General features: G+C 38.4%; 1 long non-coding RNA gene across 2 annotated transcripts in view; it reads left to right on the top strand.

The window, feature by feature from the left end:
* LOC109203229 (uncharacterized) overlaps positions 1-17,738 on the top strand; it is a 17,836-nt gene extending 98 nt beyond the window's left edge. Inside the window, exons 1-5 of one of the 2 annotated variants that reach the window (XR_003221199.1) lie at positions 1-293; positions 12,388-12,537; positions 15,980-16,118; positions 17,433-17,447; positions 17,603-17,738. The exon at positions 1-293 is cut by the window's left edge and continues 98 nt beyond it. This is a non-coding gene — a long non-coding RNA (uncharacterized LOC109203229). The remainder of the gene's footprint in view (positions 294-12,387; positions 12,538-15,979; positions 16,119-17,432; positions 17,448-17,602) is intronic. The other variant, XR_002063146.2, reaches the window with a different exon arrangement.
* The last annotated feature ends 203 nt before the right edge of the window (positions 17,739-17,941 follow it).

Raw genomic sequence — 17,941 nt, 5'->3', positions numbered from 1 at the left:
TTTGTGTTGCATTTTGTGCATACGCGTGTTTCGCCTCTACCGCTGGAGTTGGAAAAATCTGAACTCCAGCGTCAAATCGCGCCGCAACAACCAATCAGGAGCCTGGTGACGTGGCTGTAACCTAGGTCAAAGGGGCAGATCCAGCCAAAGCCCTTCATTCTTCAATGGAGGGAAGGCTAATCAACGCTGTAGCAAACAACCGGAGCTGTACGACACCAGCTGCTTTCTGTACCGAGACAGGAATATAAAGGACCGAGCTTGGAGGAAGATATGTGAAGAGATCGGGCAACCTGGTAAGTTCATTTATTTCTCTTTTGAAATTTTTCACTGACCCGAGGAAGCCGCACAAAAGCTAGCAAGCCACCGCTATTTTTCCACTGATGTACAAATACCGTTCTGCTTTTATGCATGTTGTCATATAGGAATATATTTTGTTTATTAATAAACAGCACACAGTGGTCCCGCTCATCCGTCACTGCCTCAGTTTTTCGCTGATTTTTTTTTTTTTTTTGCACAGTACAGCATTGCATTCTGCAGCCTGATTGACAAATCTCCTCCGTGTCGTGTCTCCTGCGCTTGTCAAATTTATCATGTTTTGTTTTTGTAACCATCAAGTCCAATAGATAAAACAGCACAAAAACACCCATAACTATGACCCTCATTCGGAAATAGACACCTGCACCGCGAGGGAAAAAGGCGCACGAAAGTGGCAGGCAGATGAAGACAAAACACGGCATAATACTTTTACGTTTTGCAATCTACAAAGGTTTGCACTTTGAGAATCAACTTGTGAGAACTGTGACTAATGTTCATGTGTGTGGGGAAAAAAAGTGTATAAATTGCGTGGCGAGGGGCTAGTTATTCTGACAACCCCTGCTGCAATAAATGAGTTTGATATCAGCAAACACCGAGAGCATACATTGATATGACACCACAGCCATGCTATCATTGCTAACACTGATAACATAGCATAAATTGAATTAAATGGGGACTTGATGAGAACTGTCGAGTATCACTAGAAATATTATAAACAGTCGTCTCCATACCACAGTTTGCTATCAGTAAACACCGACGGCATTCACTGTTAGCATACCACAGCTATGTTAGCAGTGTATAAACGATAGTTTAGCATATATTAGCACAGGTATCAATAAAGGACTACCGTATTAAACACTTTTACTAACCTCAGGCAGATGAACAGGCGCTCTGCAGGTGGGATTGAGCGCCTGTAGTTGGTGTCTTGGCGGGCGATTCTGGGACCGACGCGGGACAGCAGGTCCTCAAACTGGGCGAGTGAAAGACGGTGATATCGCTGAAATCGACCGTCATCCAGGCGCAGCTCCTCGAGCAAGTGGTGAAACTCACCAAACTGCTCACGCCTCTGGAGGACTGATGGACCCAGGTACGGCGAGGACGTCCTTAACGCCGCTGCTCTGCTCTCCACAGTAAAGAGAGGAGGGAGACTCTCTCTTCAAACGCTAGCTCGACAGCTGCCATCTAGCAAAGATACTGTCTGGCACAACTTCCTCCCACATTTCCGGTTTTTCTTGGACACGCGTTGAGGTGCGAATATGCACGCGTCAAATTAGGGGCGTTTGGGGCATTTTCGCTCGAGTCTATCGCGTTCGGTGTGAAGATGACAAAATACTATCTTGAATGGATAAGGGTGATTTTGGGTGAATTACACCCAAAATCCAAGGACCGTTGCTGCTTTTATCTTTTATTGTCTTTTTGGCAGTTAGTTGCATTTGGCTACATATAACCTGTCTAAGCAACATGTATCTGTTTAGCAAGTCAACTTTGTTGCCATTACAGTAAGGGTGCAACTTGCTAGGAATTGCAGTTGGTGGGATTTCTCCCCCTGTGGTCCACAAATCCCTGCCTCTGCTGAAATTATTTTTACCCCCAAAAGTCATCATCCCCTACTTTTATTTTTAAATGTTTGAAACAGTCTACGGCACAAATAAAAATTCGAATCAAAAAGTCATTTTCAGTATTCACAATCTGTGACAGTAGAGACGACAGTGCATAGCAGACAGAGCTGTAGTGCAGCCCAGGCTAAGCTCCACCACTTTTTTTTCCCCCAAGTGAGAAAATAAATTATTCAGTCAGCTTAACCGGTTGGAATTCAGTCATCACTTTAAACATATTTTATGCAAGAAAGCCCGTGAAGACAAAATGACTGGTCAAAGTTGTCATCATGATATTTAGGGCCAGATTTACTGCCTGCATCAGAGGAAAACCTTTCTTTAAAAAACAACAACAACAACAAAAAAACACTGTGGGGGTATACAAAACAGTCAGCTTTGCAACTGAAAGTCATGTAGCAAAATGTGATGATGCATTAGTAAAAATGCATTGATGTGAGAGGAAAGTTATTTGCATAATCCACTAATAGTGCATGAATTTATACAAAAAATGCAGTCAGTTAATTTCAATAGTTACCTACCAAGAGCAGCACAAAACGAGCAGACCCCATGAAGAAATGCAAGGGAGCGGGTGATAGTAAGCACAGTTTATAAACATGTTCTTCTGAGAATAACATTGCAATTAAGTTAAAAGAGAGGAGCTGAAGAAGAATCAATATGATTTTGATATACACTGTAAAATCTAATTAGTTCCCAATTATGCAAATGTTGTCTCAAAAAAAGCAAGTAAGGCTACGTTCACACTGCAGCCGAAAGCGCATCAAATCCGATTTTTTCGCCCCTATGCGACCCGTATCCGATCTTGGTATGACAGTGTGAACGGCACAAATCCGATATTTTCAAATCCGATCTGGGTCACTTTCGTATGTGGTACTGAATCCGATACGTATCCGATGTTTTAGAAAGCGACTGCTGTGTGAACGGTCAAGTCGCATTAAATCCGTCTTTTACGTCACTGACACAAGACAGACGCCAATTATCAGCGCCGGAGAAGCGCCCGATAGGACATCGCGAACGGTTTCTTGCCATCCGGTGAAACTGTTGAGAAGACCACATTGGAGAAATGTGAACATTTTATTTTTACTGTATTTTCTGCAGATTCTGACAGAAATCTGCAACTATCCTTTGAAGCACCGCTCCTCTAAAACAGCAAAAAGGATCATTATTAGGTTATTTGCATTATTATGTAAATAACAAAATAACTTAAAGCAAAAATTTGGAAACATAAGGTCCGAAGTCTTTATATTAAGGCCAATCAGTCAAACAATATTGTTTGCTCTGGGTCTAAACCGAGCGAGTTGTGTGTGACATCTTCTTTTGCGCATGCGGGCCGCTTTGAGCGTTCACACTGTAGAGCGTTTGATGTCGCATTTTATGTGTAGTGTGAACAAGCAGACAAAAAAATCGGATTTGATCAAAAAATCGGAATTGAGCATTAAGACCTGCAGTGTGAACGTAGCCTAAAGCTTACTTAAGATAACTAAGTTAGGACAATGTATTCATTCTGAGTAAGGGTACAGTCTTCTGATACAAATTGTTGGAGACTGCAAGGAACTTGGGGTTGAGACTCAAGTAGAGAGCAGGGTTTATCCAGAGAAGAGCTGCGTTATTACAAACTGTATAAACCAGAAACCTGCATGTAACAACTGACCTGTGTGACGTATAGAAGAAAGCTAACCATTAGATCCTGAACCGACCATATGTTAATGAAGGTGCATGATTGCCCGCATTGCTCTTATTTTGTTATGATAGATGTGTGAGGCTGACAGAACTTGTTAAAATCAATATTTTATGTTTTGAAATGCAGACATCAATCTGACACACTGGCACAGTCACATTAACAGCTTCATTATGACAGTCATATTTTATTCATGCCTCTGATTGATAAAAGTTTTAAAAAAGAAACTACATGAAAATCTCTGTGTGCTGACTGGTCAGAAAAGGTGTGTAGAGATGCCTTAATCGTGTATCGATCTTTATGTAAAGATGTGAATAAAAACTTGAAATATTGTGCCCAGAGCTTTGAGCCATTAACCTGTGGCAATTATGCAGTTGATCTACAATATTTCTCTCTCGCTCTTCTCACTATCACAAAAACAGGACACTATTTTTTTCTCAATTAAATTTACCTCAGTAAATCCCATTTGTATGATTTATTTAGATATTATCCCAAAAACTTGTGCTATGAAAGGAGAACTCCTACAAATACATGTACAATAATAAAAATACTTGTGTACCTGCCTTTCAATGCAAACCTGGCACACTGCGTCTTTACTGGACCCCAAAAGTAGCTTTTTAATACCAAAAAAGGGTTTTGCTCTGGTGCAGAGCTTTAGTAGATGGACACTTGCTTTTGCAGTTGGCTTCAATTCAGCTCTGAAAGTTTTCCTTGAGAGGGAAGCAATAAAAAAGACAGATACAGACAATCAAGATATGGATTTGCAGTGTTTCAGATTTTAAAATCAAGCCAAGTTTTAGAAACCACAAACAAGTGTACTTTATGTGTGCTTACACTTTCACACGGTTGGTTTTTCTTCTCTTATATCTTTAATGTACAGCACTGAAATAGCTGTCAAATGGCCACAATTAACAGGACTCAGAATTTAAGTGTCTCAAATTTATTTCTGAATCTCACATTATATAATACTGACCTTAAAAAATGCCTAGGATCACATAAAGAAAAACAAAACAAAACACTGATGTGCTTTTCCAGTTACTGTGTAACTTCAGTATTAATGGGTTGGGATCTGACAGTAAATACTTTGTGCAGCCCTCCTCTGGATGAATCCTGCACTCCACCGGAGCTGTCAGAAAGGCCTATATCTAGCTATAACTCTGACATTAACTCTGTAAAAAGTGGTAGAGCTCAAAATTCACCAGAGAATACATGAGGGAGAGATATGGTATGAAATTTTGAGAGAGCAAGAGAGGGGGAAGTATTCCACAGCAAAGAATGAAACACACAGAGAGAAGACACATGAGGACAAAGCTCCGCGTCCACACTATTGTTTTCACAGAGTTGTGCGTCCACATTGAAAAGGCCGAAAACGCTTACGTTCCAGTACTGCACATGCGTGAAACGCAAGACAATTCGACCTGCCTCATTTCTGTCTGCCGTTTATTTACTTTCCGGCTGATATTTAATCATTTAATTAGATATTCTTAAACAATGTATGTAAATCTGGCACAGTGGTGAAACACTTGCGTGTGCATGACCAATGTACTCTGGTGTTTAAACAAATAGCACTACACCCGTGGTGGTGCTAGGGCAGTGGGAGATGTAGATATATGAGGAATATATAAGGAATACTTCTTCTGTGTGTTAATCACTTGCCTGATGATTGACCAGCTTGCGAAGCAGCTTTCATAGCAGCTGAAACAAAGCTGCATGTATAGCGAGTACATAAAGGTTAATATAAACCCCATGAAACAGATGAGACTGTGAAGGTGTGAAGCAGGGTGCTTTCACAGTGTTTCCAACACCAGTTTCAAATGAGCACTGGTATATGTGTTTATTTGACTGGGTCTGGGCTGCTGTGAAACCATCCTTGGTTATCGACTATGTAGCCTGAAGTCAAGACAACCACTGAACAAACCACTCAATAGCTGTTGAAGATGTTCTGCAATTTACAGAGATGTTACACAGAGACAAATTGTACATTATTAATAATTGCTTATGAGTTCCTAGAGTCTGAACTTTGCATAACAATAAATCCCAGGATCAGTCTCAGAATATTCGAAACATTTGAATCTGAACTAATAACATCAATCACTAACAGAAGAAGAGTAGAATTTTGTATTTTTCAAAAATCTCACTTCTTGTGCTTTCAATGATAAACATTCCTTTCCTTTACATATGAATTTTAGCAGTTACTTTTGGGGCTTTTCATTTTATGCAGAGGAAAGGCTGGTTACTGTAGCATTTCTTGCATTATTTTTCCTATGGTTGTCACAGTTTTGGTCACAGGATTTGTCACAAATTGTAAACTTGAATCAATAATTTGCTCTGCCTGCTATGGTTGCATTTTTTAGGCCGTTTGGGAGGAAAACCTCTGTTAAATATGTCTGTGCAATTTAAAACATTCAATTCAATTCAATTCAATTTTATTTATATAGCCCCAAATCACAACAGCAGTCGCCTCAAGGCGCTTTATATTGTACAGTAGATACAGGAAAAAAACCCAACAATCATATGACCCCCTATGAGCAAGCACTTTGGCAACAGTGGGAAGGAAAAACTCCCTTTTAACAGGAAGAAACCTCTGGCAGAACCAGGCTTAGGGAGGGGCGGCCATCTGCTGCGACCGGTTGGGGTGAGAGAAGGAAAACAGGATGAAAGTGTCATGGTTGCGGCTGTGTGCAGGCAGGAGAGGACCCAAACGCAAAACTCACGACAACAAAATTAAACTCAAAAAGCTGCTTTATTGCAGAATGGCACGGAAAACTAAACTGGGACATGGATAAACCGACACGCAGGGAAACACAGCCATGAGGGAGAACGCGACACTGAACTGAGGGAGACGTGGACATAAATACACAGAGGGTTAACGAGGGAGGGTTAACAACACTGACGGGAGACTGTCAAAGTAAAACAGGAAGTACACAGAGGTGCAGACAGGAGGAGAGAAAGACAGGCATAGCGGGCTAGGGAAACATGGAATAAAACACAAGGAGGGGAGACGAGGGCTCACAGACACACAGAGGGGCACACAGGGGGTAAATACAAAAATGCATGAAAACCAAGAATGCTGGGCCAACATGGCCCAGGTTCATGACAGAAAGACATGAGGGCTTTAAAACACCAGATGCTGAAGATTCAATGATCTCTTGCTTTTTGTATCAAAAACTCAGTTGTGACAAAGAAGCACTTGCAACGGCCTCTTTGCAACACAGACTTAAGACTTACACCGCTGCCACCCATTATGTGCAGTATTGTTTCAAATGACAGATCACAGGTGAAACTGTCTGGAAACGTTTGAGACACCAGAAGCATCATACAGAACGGAAGTATTTGAGGCCGTGGGAAGAGAATGCTTTAAGATCTGTAGGTGCTAAAGAAACGTTAGATTCTAAGCTGACTCACAGATGTATTACAGAAACCTAGATATATTAGAAATTAGGTTTGAAAATATTGTGGTTGTATGGTGTTGGAGGACTTATCAACTCATGATTACAGTACCAGATGTTCCTTTATTCTTTTGCATTGTAGAAATATAACTGTGTTCATTATTTGTGGCTTTATTGTTTGGATACTTGATGTCTGTAAGCGCGATTAAAGTCATGGTACTCCGGCATTACAACAAAAACTTGAGTTTCTGAACGCTTCTCTATTGTGCTTTGCTTCCAAGTACATAAATTCAAATAAATGCATGATGGAAACTTTGCTAACAGAAAAGTTCAAAACAGCTCCTCATATCTATATTCAGAAGAATTATCACCAATGTTGAGCTCAAAAACACAGTCTGAGAAATGATGACCATCAGGAAAAGCATGACAGGAGATCTGTTTTCAGTGTTTACTCTTACAGAGAACTTGCTTAACCTTGGACTGATTATATCTCATGAAACCTTTGCCAACATAGTTTGTGTGACATTGCTCCTTAAGCTTAAAAGGTCTGGTTTCAAATCAGATGTTGGGAATTTGTGCTACCACTGGACAGATTGGCACATTTAATTGCCATTAGCAACATTTGACCACTTTTATAAATAAAGTCATATATGAAATTACTGTAATGGCAATTAATTATTTTAGCTTTTGTAGACAGTTCTGTTTACTTGCTATAGTTCAGCAGAAAATGGAAACTTTCAAATCAGTAAAATCTGCATGTTTGTCCATGTGGAGGCAAAAGAATCAACAAAGTTTCCAATTTAGCCATCATTTCCACCTTTGGAGACAGATGTTTTACTATAGAACACCTACACAATTTTCAAAGATTTCACTAAAACCGAAAGTCTTCTTGCTATCCTCTTCTAGTTTAGTCCATAATAAACGTGGTTTAGTATCTTGCCAAAGGACATCAACATACAGACCCAGGAGCTGGGTACCAAAACAACTAACCTTCAAAACAGTAGACTACCCGCCGTAAATCCTGAGCCACCATATACAACAGACTTTTGAGGGGGTCTAGGTGGTTACTGGGTAAGCAGTAAAAAGTGTGACTGCAAATATATCATTACTTGCATTCATACACATGGTCAAATGTGTATGATTTCATACTAACATATATAACATTCAAAGATCATTCAAGAAAGATCATAGTTGACAGCCAATGACTGATGTTCTTTATTAAAAAAAGTAATAATAAAAACAAATATGGAGCTATGAAATCTTATCTTCTCCACTAAATACAGTAGAAGAAGCAAATTCTGTACATTAAAGTTTATTGTGTTATCAGCAGTGTTGGTCAAGTTACTCGAAAAAGTAATTAGTTACAGTACTAATTACTGATTACCTCTCCAAAAAAGCAATTCCTTTACTAATTACTTATACTTAAGTAATTAGTTACTTAGTTACTTTTAAAAAACGTGATACACAACCTGAATACGCAATAAAGCAATAGACCTTTCAGCCCAATTCTATTTTTTCTGCATAAACCATCATATAAAATTGAATCAAATGGTAAAATCTCTTTTTAAAATTTGCTTTATTAGTTTTAATCTTTTAATTTTATGCGCATTGCATCAAGCAAAAATTAAATTATATGCAACTGTCTTTGACTTGAAGAAATGTGTTTAACATTTAAATCTATTTTCTGCATATCCCTGCATAAAAAATATATTGTGTGTGTGTTTAGACTTGCTCTTTCAAATAGATGCAAGTAAAACACAGGAAAAAATTAATAAAATCACATGGATTACACGTTACTGCCCATCTCTGGATATCAGTATTAAAAGCTGCAGATTTGTGATAATCTTTCATCCATTTAAGAATTCATCAAACTTGCAGTGGATGTTGGTCATCATTATTCAGCACTATTAACAGACTCCAGCTAATGTTGAACAGTTAATATATATTTTTTTTTTTTTAATTCCTGAAGAATTTTGATTGACAATCCTAGGGCCATAAAGTTAAAAAACTTTATTCAAGGCTTTAAAAGAGCCTTAAAGCTGTGAATAGCCTGCACTGGATGGGGGGAAATAACACATTAAGCTTATGAACACAGTGTGATGGTATTCAGCTCCAGGCAAGGCTGTGTCCAAACATAACCACACAGAGCCTCAGCATGGTTGTAGAAGCACTGTCATGGAGACGTAGGTGTGTGATTGATTTTCTGAAGTTAAAACAAATTAGCAAACAACTAAATAAACCACTGTTGTGTTTGCGTCCAGACCAAAGCATGCTTGAATCACCCTGCTCTATGTGCTGCTTGAGTAGTTGCACCCACCTGCAGGTTTTGTTTATATTTTGATACAACACTCTTTTTACAATATGGCAGAAAAAATATGGGTATATTTTCTATTATGACAGCAGCCTGAGTCTGTGTTACAATGGGTTATGACAGTCAAACTGTATATAGTAAATTGTAGCTTAGCAACCATCTGCACTGCAACTGAGTCCACAGCTGAACTCCTGTTTATATACACATAAGATAGCCACTCAGGTTTCACTGACCGGTGCACTGTGTAAAACACATGGGAACCAGTGAACAGGAGAAACTGAATGTCAACAAATAATTTTCCAGTTAAATATTCAAATGCAAATTTGGATGTGATTTTATGTAAAATACACTGCCATTTTTTAATCATAAGAATCTTTTCTTTCTATTATTATACAATCTACTGTGCAATATAAAGCACCTTGAGGCGACTGTTGTTGTGATTTGGTGCTATATAAATAAAATTGAATTGAATTGAATTGAATTTTCATCTTCCTAGTGATTCGGGTATCTCTTTGACCATCCCTCTGTCCATTTGTTCTTTGGCTCTCATTACAATCATTTTGTTTGATTAGCTTCAAACAGTAGTTTGTTACTTATAGTTTGTAGGTAAGTAAGTATGGTATGCCATCTGACATTTGGATGAGTGGTTCTTATATTGCAGTAGAGCGACTGCTGCCTGCGCCACTCTGTGTGTATGAGATGGGGCACACATACCCACACAGGGGTGGAAATAAGTGCTAAGCCTAACTTGAACTATAATTGTAACTGTAATGCTAAAAGCAAGCTTTGACCCTAAAAAATGCCTCTAATGGGGACATAAAAATAAAGAAGTTTAACCCTCCAGAATTTAATGACCCCGATCATCTGAAGTCAGAGTTGTTCAGAATGAGATATATGTGATGTGATTTTGGTTAATTTATCAATCTTTCCTGTGAAAAAAACAAACAAAGAAAACACTTGACAATTATAAAATAATCGGTGTTACAGTTATGAGTACTTTTTTTTTTTTTTTTTTACCAACAAGTGTTTCACCAAAAAATTAGTTATATCACAGAATTTTTGAAAAGGTGAGTAGAGACCATTTAATTACACTATTAAAGTTGTATTTTGCTCACCTACTGTATTCGCATTGTACTTATTCTATATATACATTGTTTTCTTCATTATGCACTTACAGACACATCTGGGGCAGTCTTCGGGAGTCAGTTATATTGTCCAAGGATTCTCTTAGATGCAGACTATAGAAGAACCACCAACATTGCAATTAATGGCTGACCTGCTCTACCTCCTGAGCCAAAGCCACCTAAATTAACTAATTAAGTAATCTCCAATATATTTCTTTATTTGCATTTTAGTTAAATTAGATAATGCTAGTGTATCATTAGTGTCAAATTTCATAAAAAAGTTTTGTAACTGTCCTGTATTAAGTAAATAAATGAATTCTACTTTCACTGTTAGAGATATTCTGAAATATGGGATAAAGTTAGTTCATCTTGGTCATATTATTAAGGGAGTATTTGTTATTCTGATACTGGTATGTAAAAGATATATCTCAAAGAGATATAAAACTTGAAATTACAAATAAATAACGTGCTAAATTAAGGGATAAAAGGTACTAATTACTAACTATATAATACTATACAATACTATGATGATAATTATACAATACTAACTGTACGATAAACAAAGACAGGACAGAGACAATACAAAGTGGATTGTGCAGTGGTATTGAATACCAGGTTGAGTTATTGTCAGGATATTATAGACGAGACATGACAAAGACATGTGCAAGATGCAAAATGTGCAAATGTAGTATAGTTTAGACACACGTCATAGAGATCTGCATATAGACCTGCAATCAGACACACTCCCTCAGCTTTATCAATGTAGACAATTGTACATTGTTTGAAATGCTGCCATTGCTACAGATATTACTGCATTTAAGCAAAAAAACAAAACAAAACTGCCTGTAAAACTTGGAGCAAATCTTGCAATTCTCTTATCATTTCACAAGAAAGACTATTTGGACCATAACTTAAAATGTGTAGACAGCTCTGATGGTGACTCCTCTTGAGTATGATAGCTTTGTTCTCACTGTGGAACCGGTGAATATGTTATCAGGGACTCACTCATTTGCTAGAAAAGGTTTTAGATTAATATGACGACTCTAAGATCTCAGTGACACATCAAAAGATGTAAATAATTTACCCAGCAGCCCCTTTACACATTGGAGACAGCATGGATCCTACTGCTGTGTAACAGCTAGAGTTGTTTAGGAAAGTCTTCCATGTTTGGGTCTGAAAGAGGTTTTTAACATTTGAATGGCTATTAATGCTATCTAACTGAAGGAGAGTCACTAAAAATCCAAGCCCTTCTTTTCAAGTCCATTTTTGTAATATATCTTATTATAGTTTTGTAGTTCATCTCCCTCTTGTCTCATCTGCTCCTATTATAATTGGAAACAAATGCTCAATACATCCATCCCTATTTTTTTTTTTTTTTTTTTTTGTTGGCTTAATAAAATATTCATAACAAGTAATGGGCTGAGTTGAGTTTAGCACGTACCCTTAGCTATAATAGTACATGTAATCCCATTCTTTTTCAGTTATATTCACTCTAAGTTTATTTGTTTCTGGTAATTTTCTGCTGCTTTTTCATTATTTGAATGTAACAAGCTTTCATCCATATTGCTTTTATCGTGTTGTTTTTTTTTGTTTGTTTTTTTGTTTTTTTTTTTAATCATGTGAGTGAAATCTTTTTATACTCTACACACTCCAGATTTCTTCAAATTGACTTCTATTTGAAGTCTATTTTTTTTGGCAGCCACAGGAACCCCCTGTTGGCCAGAGTGTGGGTTTAACACACCACTACATGGGCTTCACTTTGCAGTCTGCAATCGGAACTACTGAAATTGATTGGACTGGCACTTACATACATATTTTTTACCCTTACTGACCACTGAGACACTTAAGATTACAAGCCAAATAAGCCCATTCATTTGTTCAGTGCTTTTTTCTATATATTTTAATAAATTATTTTAACTGATATCCTTCTGTTGATCCATTTTTGCTATTTATCCAGGTCAAAGTTCCAGAGCAAACGTCTAAACAGGGATGCCCAGACCTCTGTGTAAACTGCTCCAGTATGAGATGACAGTGCAACCTTGGTAGATGCCAGCTCCCACCACGAATGAGGCTGACTTTCTGCCAACAATGCACTCCAAACTCTCAGGTTGTATAGGGACCCTGCAAGAACGGGCCAGATTTATTGTATTGCCAAAAGTATTTGCTCATCAGCCTTCACACACCTATGAAATTGAGTGACATCCCATTTGTATTCCATAGGCTTGAATATGATGTTGACCTACCCTTTGCAGCTATGAACAGCTTTTACTTTTCTGGGAAGGCTTTCCACAAGGTTTAGGAGTGTGTTTATGGGAATTTTTGAGCATTCTTCTATAAACACATTTGTGAGGTCAGACACTGATGTTGGCCAAGAAGACCTGGCTCGCAATTTCCACACTAATTCATACAAAAGGTTTTCTGCTGGATTGAGGTCAGGTCTCTGCAGGTCAGTCAAGTTCTTCCACACCAGATTCCCTCATCCCTGTCTTTATGGACCTTGCTTTGTGCACTGGTGTGCAGTCATGTTTTAACAGGAGGAGCCATCCCCAAATTGTTTCATGCTCCCAATTGAGAGCATGAAATTGTCCAAAATGTCTTAGTGTGCTGAAGCATTAAGAGTTCCTTTCGTTGGAATTAAGGGTCCAACTCCTGAAAAATAACCCACACCATAATCCCCCCTCCACCAAACGTTACACTTGGCACATTGCAGTCAGACAAGTACAGTTCTCCTGGAAACCACCAAACCCAGACTCATCCATCATATTGCCAGATGGAAAAGTGTGATTTGTCACTCCAGAGAACACATCTCCTGTCATGAACCACAGTTCGTGCACACAAGCGGGATCAAAAAGCAGACTCAATACGCTTAATGCGAGCAAGTACAGATTTTATTGTTTTAACAAAAGGTGACCCGGAATAAGCAAGGAAGCAAAATCGCAGAACTGAAGGGAACCGGGAAGACAAATTACACAGGGAAGCCGTAATCGGGACCGTGGGAGGCTGCAACAGAAAGGGGAGAAAATTACTAGTGAGCAGGGAGATTGAGGGATACAACTAAAAAGGGCTATAGTAATTTGGCTTACGATCACAGCCGGACCGTGGGGCTCGGCTGTGGTGCACTTGGAGATCCAAGCAGGCAGGAGGATAGGCAGGTGGCAGACACAAAACGCTGGATAGTAACCTGGACACAAGGGCGCAGAATTAACACAGTTCATGTAGCACTTATATATATACAAAGCTTAGCGGGGAGCCTAGTTACCACTGAGGGGTGACTAATGGACTGGCATGGAGCATCTGTCAGCGCAGGGTTAAATAGTCCTCCTGGCAATCACCTGGAATGGGATGCAGGTGTGATGGTGATGGCCCAGCCTGGGGTGTGGCCACCGGGGCATCCCACACACTCCTTAGATTTAGTCTTTTTTTAAAAGTATGAGATAAATGTGGGGGAATATGTTGGCACTCATAGTAAGGGTTTTGGACTTAGGTGGTTGGTGGGATGCCTTAACGTCAATGAATCTCTCAACAAAGGGTTTGTGCTTTAGTTTGTAATATTCAGTAGTTTGATTTTCCGGTCTGGAACAAAGTAATGGACTATTGACCTGACCTACATTGTCACCCAGAGGGGCATGTTGGTTGTGTGGCAAAATTACATCAAAAATCTTCTTTGAAATCATGGCAACTGAGAAATAAACCCAAAGAATAAAGCAAAGTATTATAACATAAACAAAGAGGGACTGACGAATGTTAGCACATGTGGTGGAGAATGGGTGGTGGGTGAGGGGTGGGTGTGAAATGAGAATGAGACCATAAATATTAGTTTGTTTTCTCTGAATAACAGAGAGGTCAGAGAAAGAGACAGCAAGACTGAGAGTGCAGTTATTAGTACATTTATTGTGACTCAGAAAGAAGAAGTTGTCACTTTGACTTAGCTTTACTCAGCTACTGCCTGCAAGGTCCCTTAATGTGTGCAATCATATATATTTGTCTTTGTGCATGTGTCTGTGTCTGTCTATGTGCATGGATGTGTATTTTACAATGTTCTATTAAATGTAATAATATGTTTTATAATAAATTCATGTAACAAAAACTTTGGAATTTTGACATGACATTTTGACTCATAAAGAAAAAAGTAAATGAAAAATTAAAAAAAAAAAGTTCTATTTCATTTGACTTTTAAGTGAATCTCAAACCTGACAAAGTTTTCAGCCTCTATACTCAACTAAGCCTGGGATTTTCCCTACACAAACAGTTCTTGATCTCCTGCCTCAGTGGAATGAGTAGTCATGGCAGCTATGCACAGTGACAAGTTCCTTTAAAATGTTTTCTTTTATCTCCTTTTGCTTTAAGAATTGCACTACTGTGCAAAAAACCATGACTTAGACCTTATTTCTCATATTTTTCAGAAGCAATTTATTGAAACGCATACATACATAGAACTTCTACATAAGGGAAACACAGAGTATGTAAGTCTATCATGCTTAAATGTCCATATTCGGCCTGAACATAGCCTGAACTGACAAGCTTTCCAGATGTCTTGAAGAACATTCCAAAGCTTTTCTTTGCATGTTGACTGCCTGCCACTCACTTGGGGGAGGAAGGCATCTCCACCTGCTCTACTTTTAAGATAAAGTTTAAAACTTTCCTTTGTGATATAGCTTGTAGGATCAGATGACCCTTAATGATCCCTTAGTGATCCTCCATAGACACAGACTACAGGACACAAAAATCATAATATGAGAGGAATCCCAGCCATCTATTTTCAGTCATTTTCTGTTTTCTCTTCCCCCTAAACATCCAGCCAGTAAGCTTAAGGCTGCCGGTCACTGAGCCTGACTTTTCCATAGACTGCTTTTTGTTGAGGAGAATTTGATCTGCACTTCTTGCTCCTTGAAGATCATTAGCTTATTGGTCCTCTCTCCCAACTATTATAGGGTCCTTTCCTTACAATATAAGCCTTTTGGGAATTTGTTATTGAATCCAAACATCAGATCCCTTATGTACTACCATAAAAGAGAACAAGTTCCCCTAAACTAAAGTTTGCACCACAGAAAATGAATTATCAAAGATGTGTAGGTAACACTGAAAAATGGAGGATGAAGTCACCTCTGGCTCTACAAGCTGGGAGCCCCCATACCATCTGCCAGAAAGTGATCCCATTTGGCCCAGCAGATGATGCTACTGACAAATGAGTCCACTGCGACACCTGGAACTTATGGTTCCATGTTGAGTTTGCAGAGATGGAAGACATGCTTCAAATATAACCACACGTTTTTATCTAAATAGTTTTTTCTCAAGGTTTATTTTACATTCATTAGCTACATTGTTGTTCATTATTTTCCAACTTGAATTGCTATGTCCGGTAACACACAACTTCAAATAAAGTGTACTAGCTTGTTCCTCCATGTACTTCATGAAGCTTGTCATGGGTACACAGACAAGGATAAAAGCTAGCTTGAAGATAACAGATGAATAATGGATGTGGCAACAAATCTTCTTGCATCATAGTGTTGGGAAAGTGTTGGAGTTCTTGTCCTTACTTTTCTCCATAGGTGAATAAGGAGCAAAACATTGGTGCATGGATCAGGACCTGATGACACCAGACTCATTAAATTTACATGGGTCCACAAACATGAAGACTGTTTCTCCACCTCCCAGAGCAAATGGAAGAATAGACTAAGGCTGACCAGAGTAAGTAATCAGCTCTCCGTAAGGAAAACAACAGTGATGTTGGCCACACTAACACCTAATGAAAGTACAGTACTAAGTTGAAGAGAATGTGTTGCACTAGGCTACATAAAGTTAATTTTGACTTAATACCTAAAATACTAAACAGATGAATTGCAGATGAAATAGTGGAAATGAGCCGAAACAGATTACTGGGAAACTGTTAGATGTTAGAAGGTTAAACTCATTTGCTGACCAAATAGTACAGATATATTCATGTTGCTAATAACGATTCAAACACTTTTTACAATATATGACATATTTGCTATAAAAGCAAAGTCACAGTCTGAAAATAAAAAGGTGGGGTTTTTTTGTTTGGTTTTTTAGGTGAATTAACATCAACACACCTTTAACGGAGGAGGTTAATAAGCTGGGTATTGGTATATAACTTAAGTGAATACCTCCAGGGCTGAATAATGAGTAGTTTCTTCAGTAGCCACTTGAGGCTGGCTCCAGAAACGAATCAGTTACTGCAGACTCCAGTGTGCCTTTTAGTAAAACTGTATAGTCCGTCACTCTTATTTGGAGTCAGTTCAACTGGTTAAGCCTTTGAGAAAGGCTTAACTTGCATCACCAGCAGTTATTTTACCCTTCATTTCTTGAAGTCATTGATTATAATTGACTCTCAGAGGTCTCTGCTACTTCACTGTTAGTCAATTCCTGCATGGACGTCCTTCAAGACCGAGTCTGATAGATACATAAATCTAGAAATTTACAGAACTTTAGAACCTTAACAGTACAATGTTTTTAGACAATTGTTGCAGTATTTCACTGTGGTAGTATTTCAAAATGTCTGAAATCATTTTTTTGTAATTGCTTTAATTGATTTCATGTTTTTGTTCTTGAAGATCTTCTCGGAAGAATAAAAGTACATCCAAATTATTAGAGCCTTTTTCTGTGATTGATGCAGTTGGTGAACTTTTGCAAATGTAACATTCCCCCTGCCTCATTGCTAAGATGGATACTAACCAGAAATGGCTCTTTTAGACAACAAATGAACAGCCCCGTGTTCCCAATGTAACATTTTGTACTGTGTGTCTTTAAACTTGGTCAAATCCACTGCAGAGAAACAGCTTGCTCTTATGGTTAGACCATTATAAGTCAGAATTTTGGTTTAGATGGTCACAGCTAGAATGTCTGCTAAATTAAACAAGATGTGCTGGTTGGCCTTACAGTAAAAAAGAGAAGTATTTGCACAGCTGGGCACTGAGCCGTTAAATCTCCTGAATATTGGATCATTCCTGCACTGTACTTTTTTTGTTTTTCTATTTATTCCAGCCAGAAGGCATCAAGGTAAAGTACTCCATCAGTGAATTATTGGATTGTTTGGAGAGAGAGATGGAGAGAGGAGAAGAGAAAGTGCTCTGCAGATTTCTCAGTAAAGTTGCCAGCTGAGAACTTATCTACTCTGCTTTGGGAAAGTAATCAATTTCTGCCTTTTCTGCTAGAAAACAAGTCCACACTTTTCTACTGCAGATTTATTGGGATGCTTGACCATACTTTAAGAAGTTCTGCCCACTGTAAGTGTAATTTAGCATTTTTTCTGCTATAATTTTTGGATTGGCATTATATTAGGGTCAATTGAACCTACTGTAGTTTAATGAAATGGCAAATGATTAAAAAGAAGAAGACTTGAACATAAATATTACCTGCTATAGTGCTGTATTCTGCTTTGGTTTTCCTTTTTCTCTCATGTACTGCCCATTTCCCTCCTGATGGGTCGTCTACTGCATCATTCAACTTTCCTCATGAGGTGCAAAAGTACAAAGTCTAATCTAAGGAGCTTG

The sequence above is a fragment of the Oreochromis niloticus genome, linkage group LG2 (assembly GCF_001858045.2).
Source record: "Oreochromis niloticus isolate F11D_XX linkage group LG2, O_niloticus_UMD_NMBU, whole genome shotgun sequence".
NCBI classification, from domain to species: domain Eukaryota; kingdom Metazoa; phylum Chordata; class Actinopteri; order Cichliformes; family Cichlidae; genus Oreochromis; species Oreochromis niloticus.
This window is presented reverse-complemented; position numbering and strand designations above follow the sequence as displayed.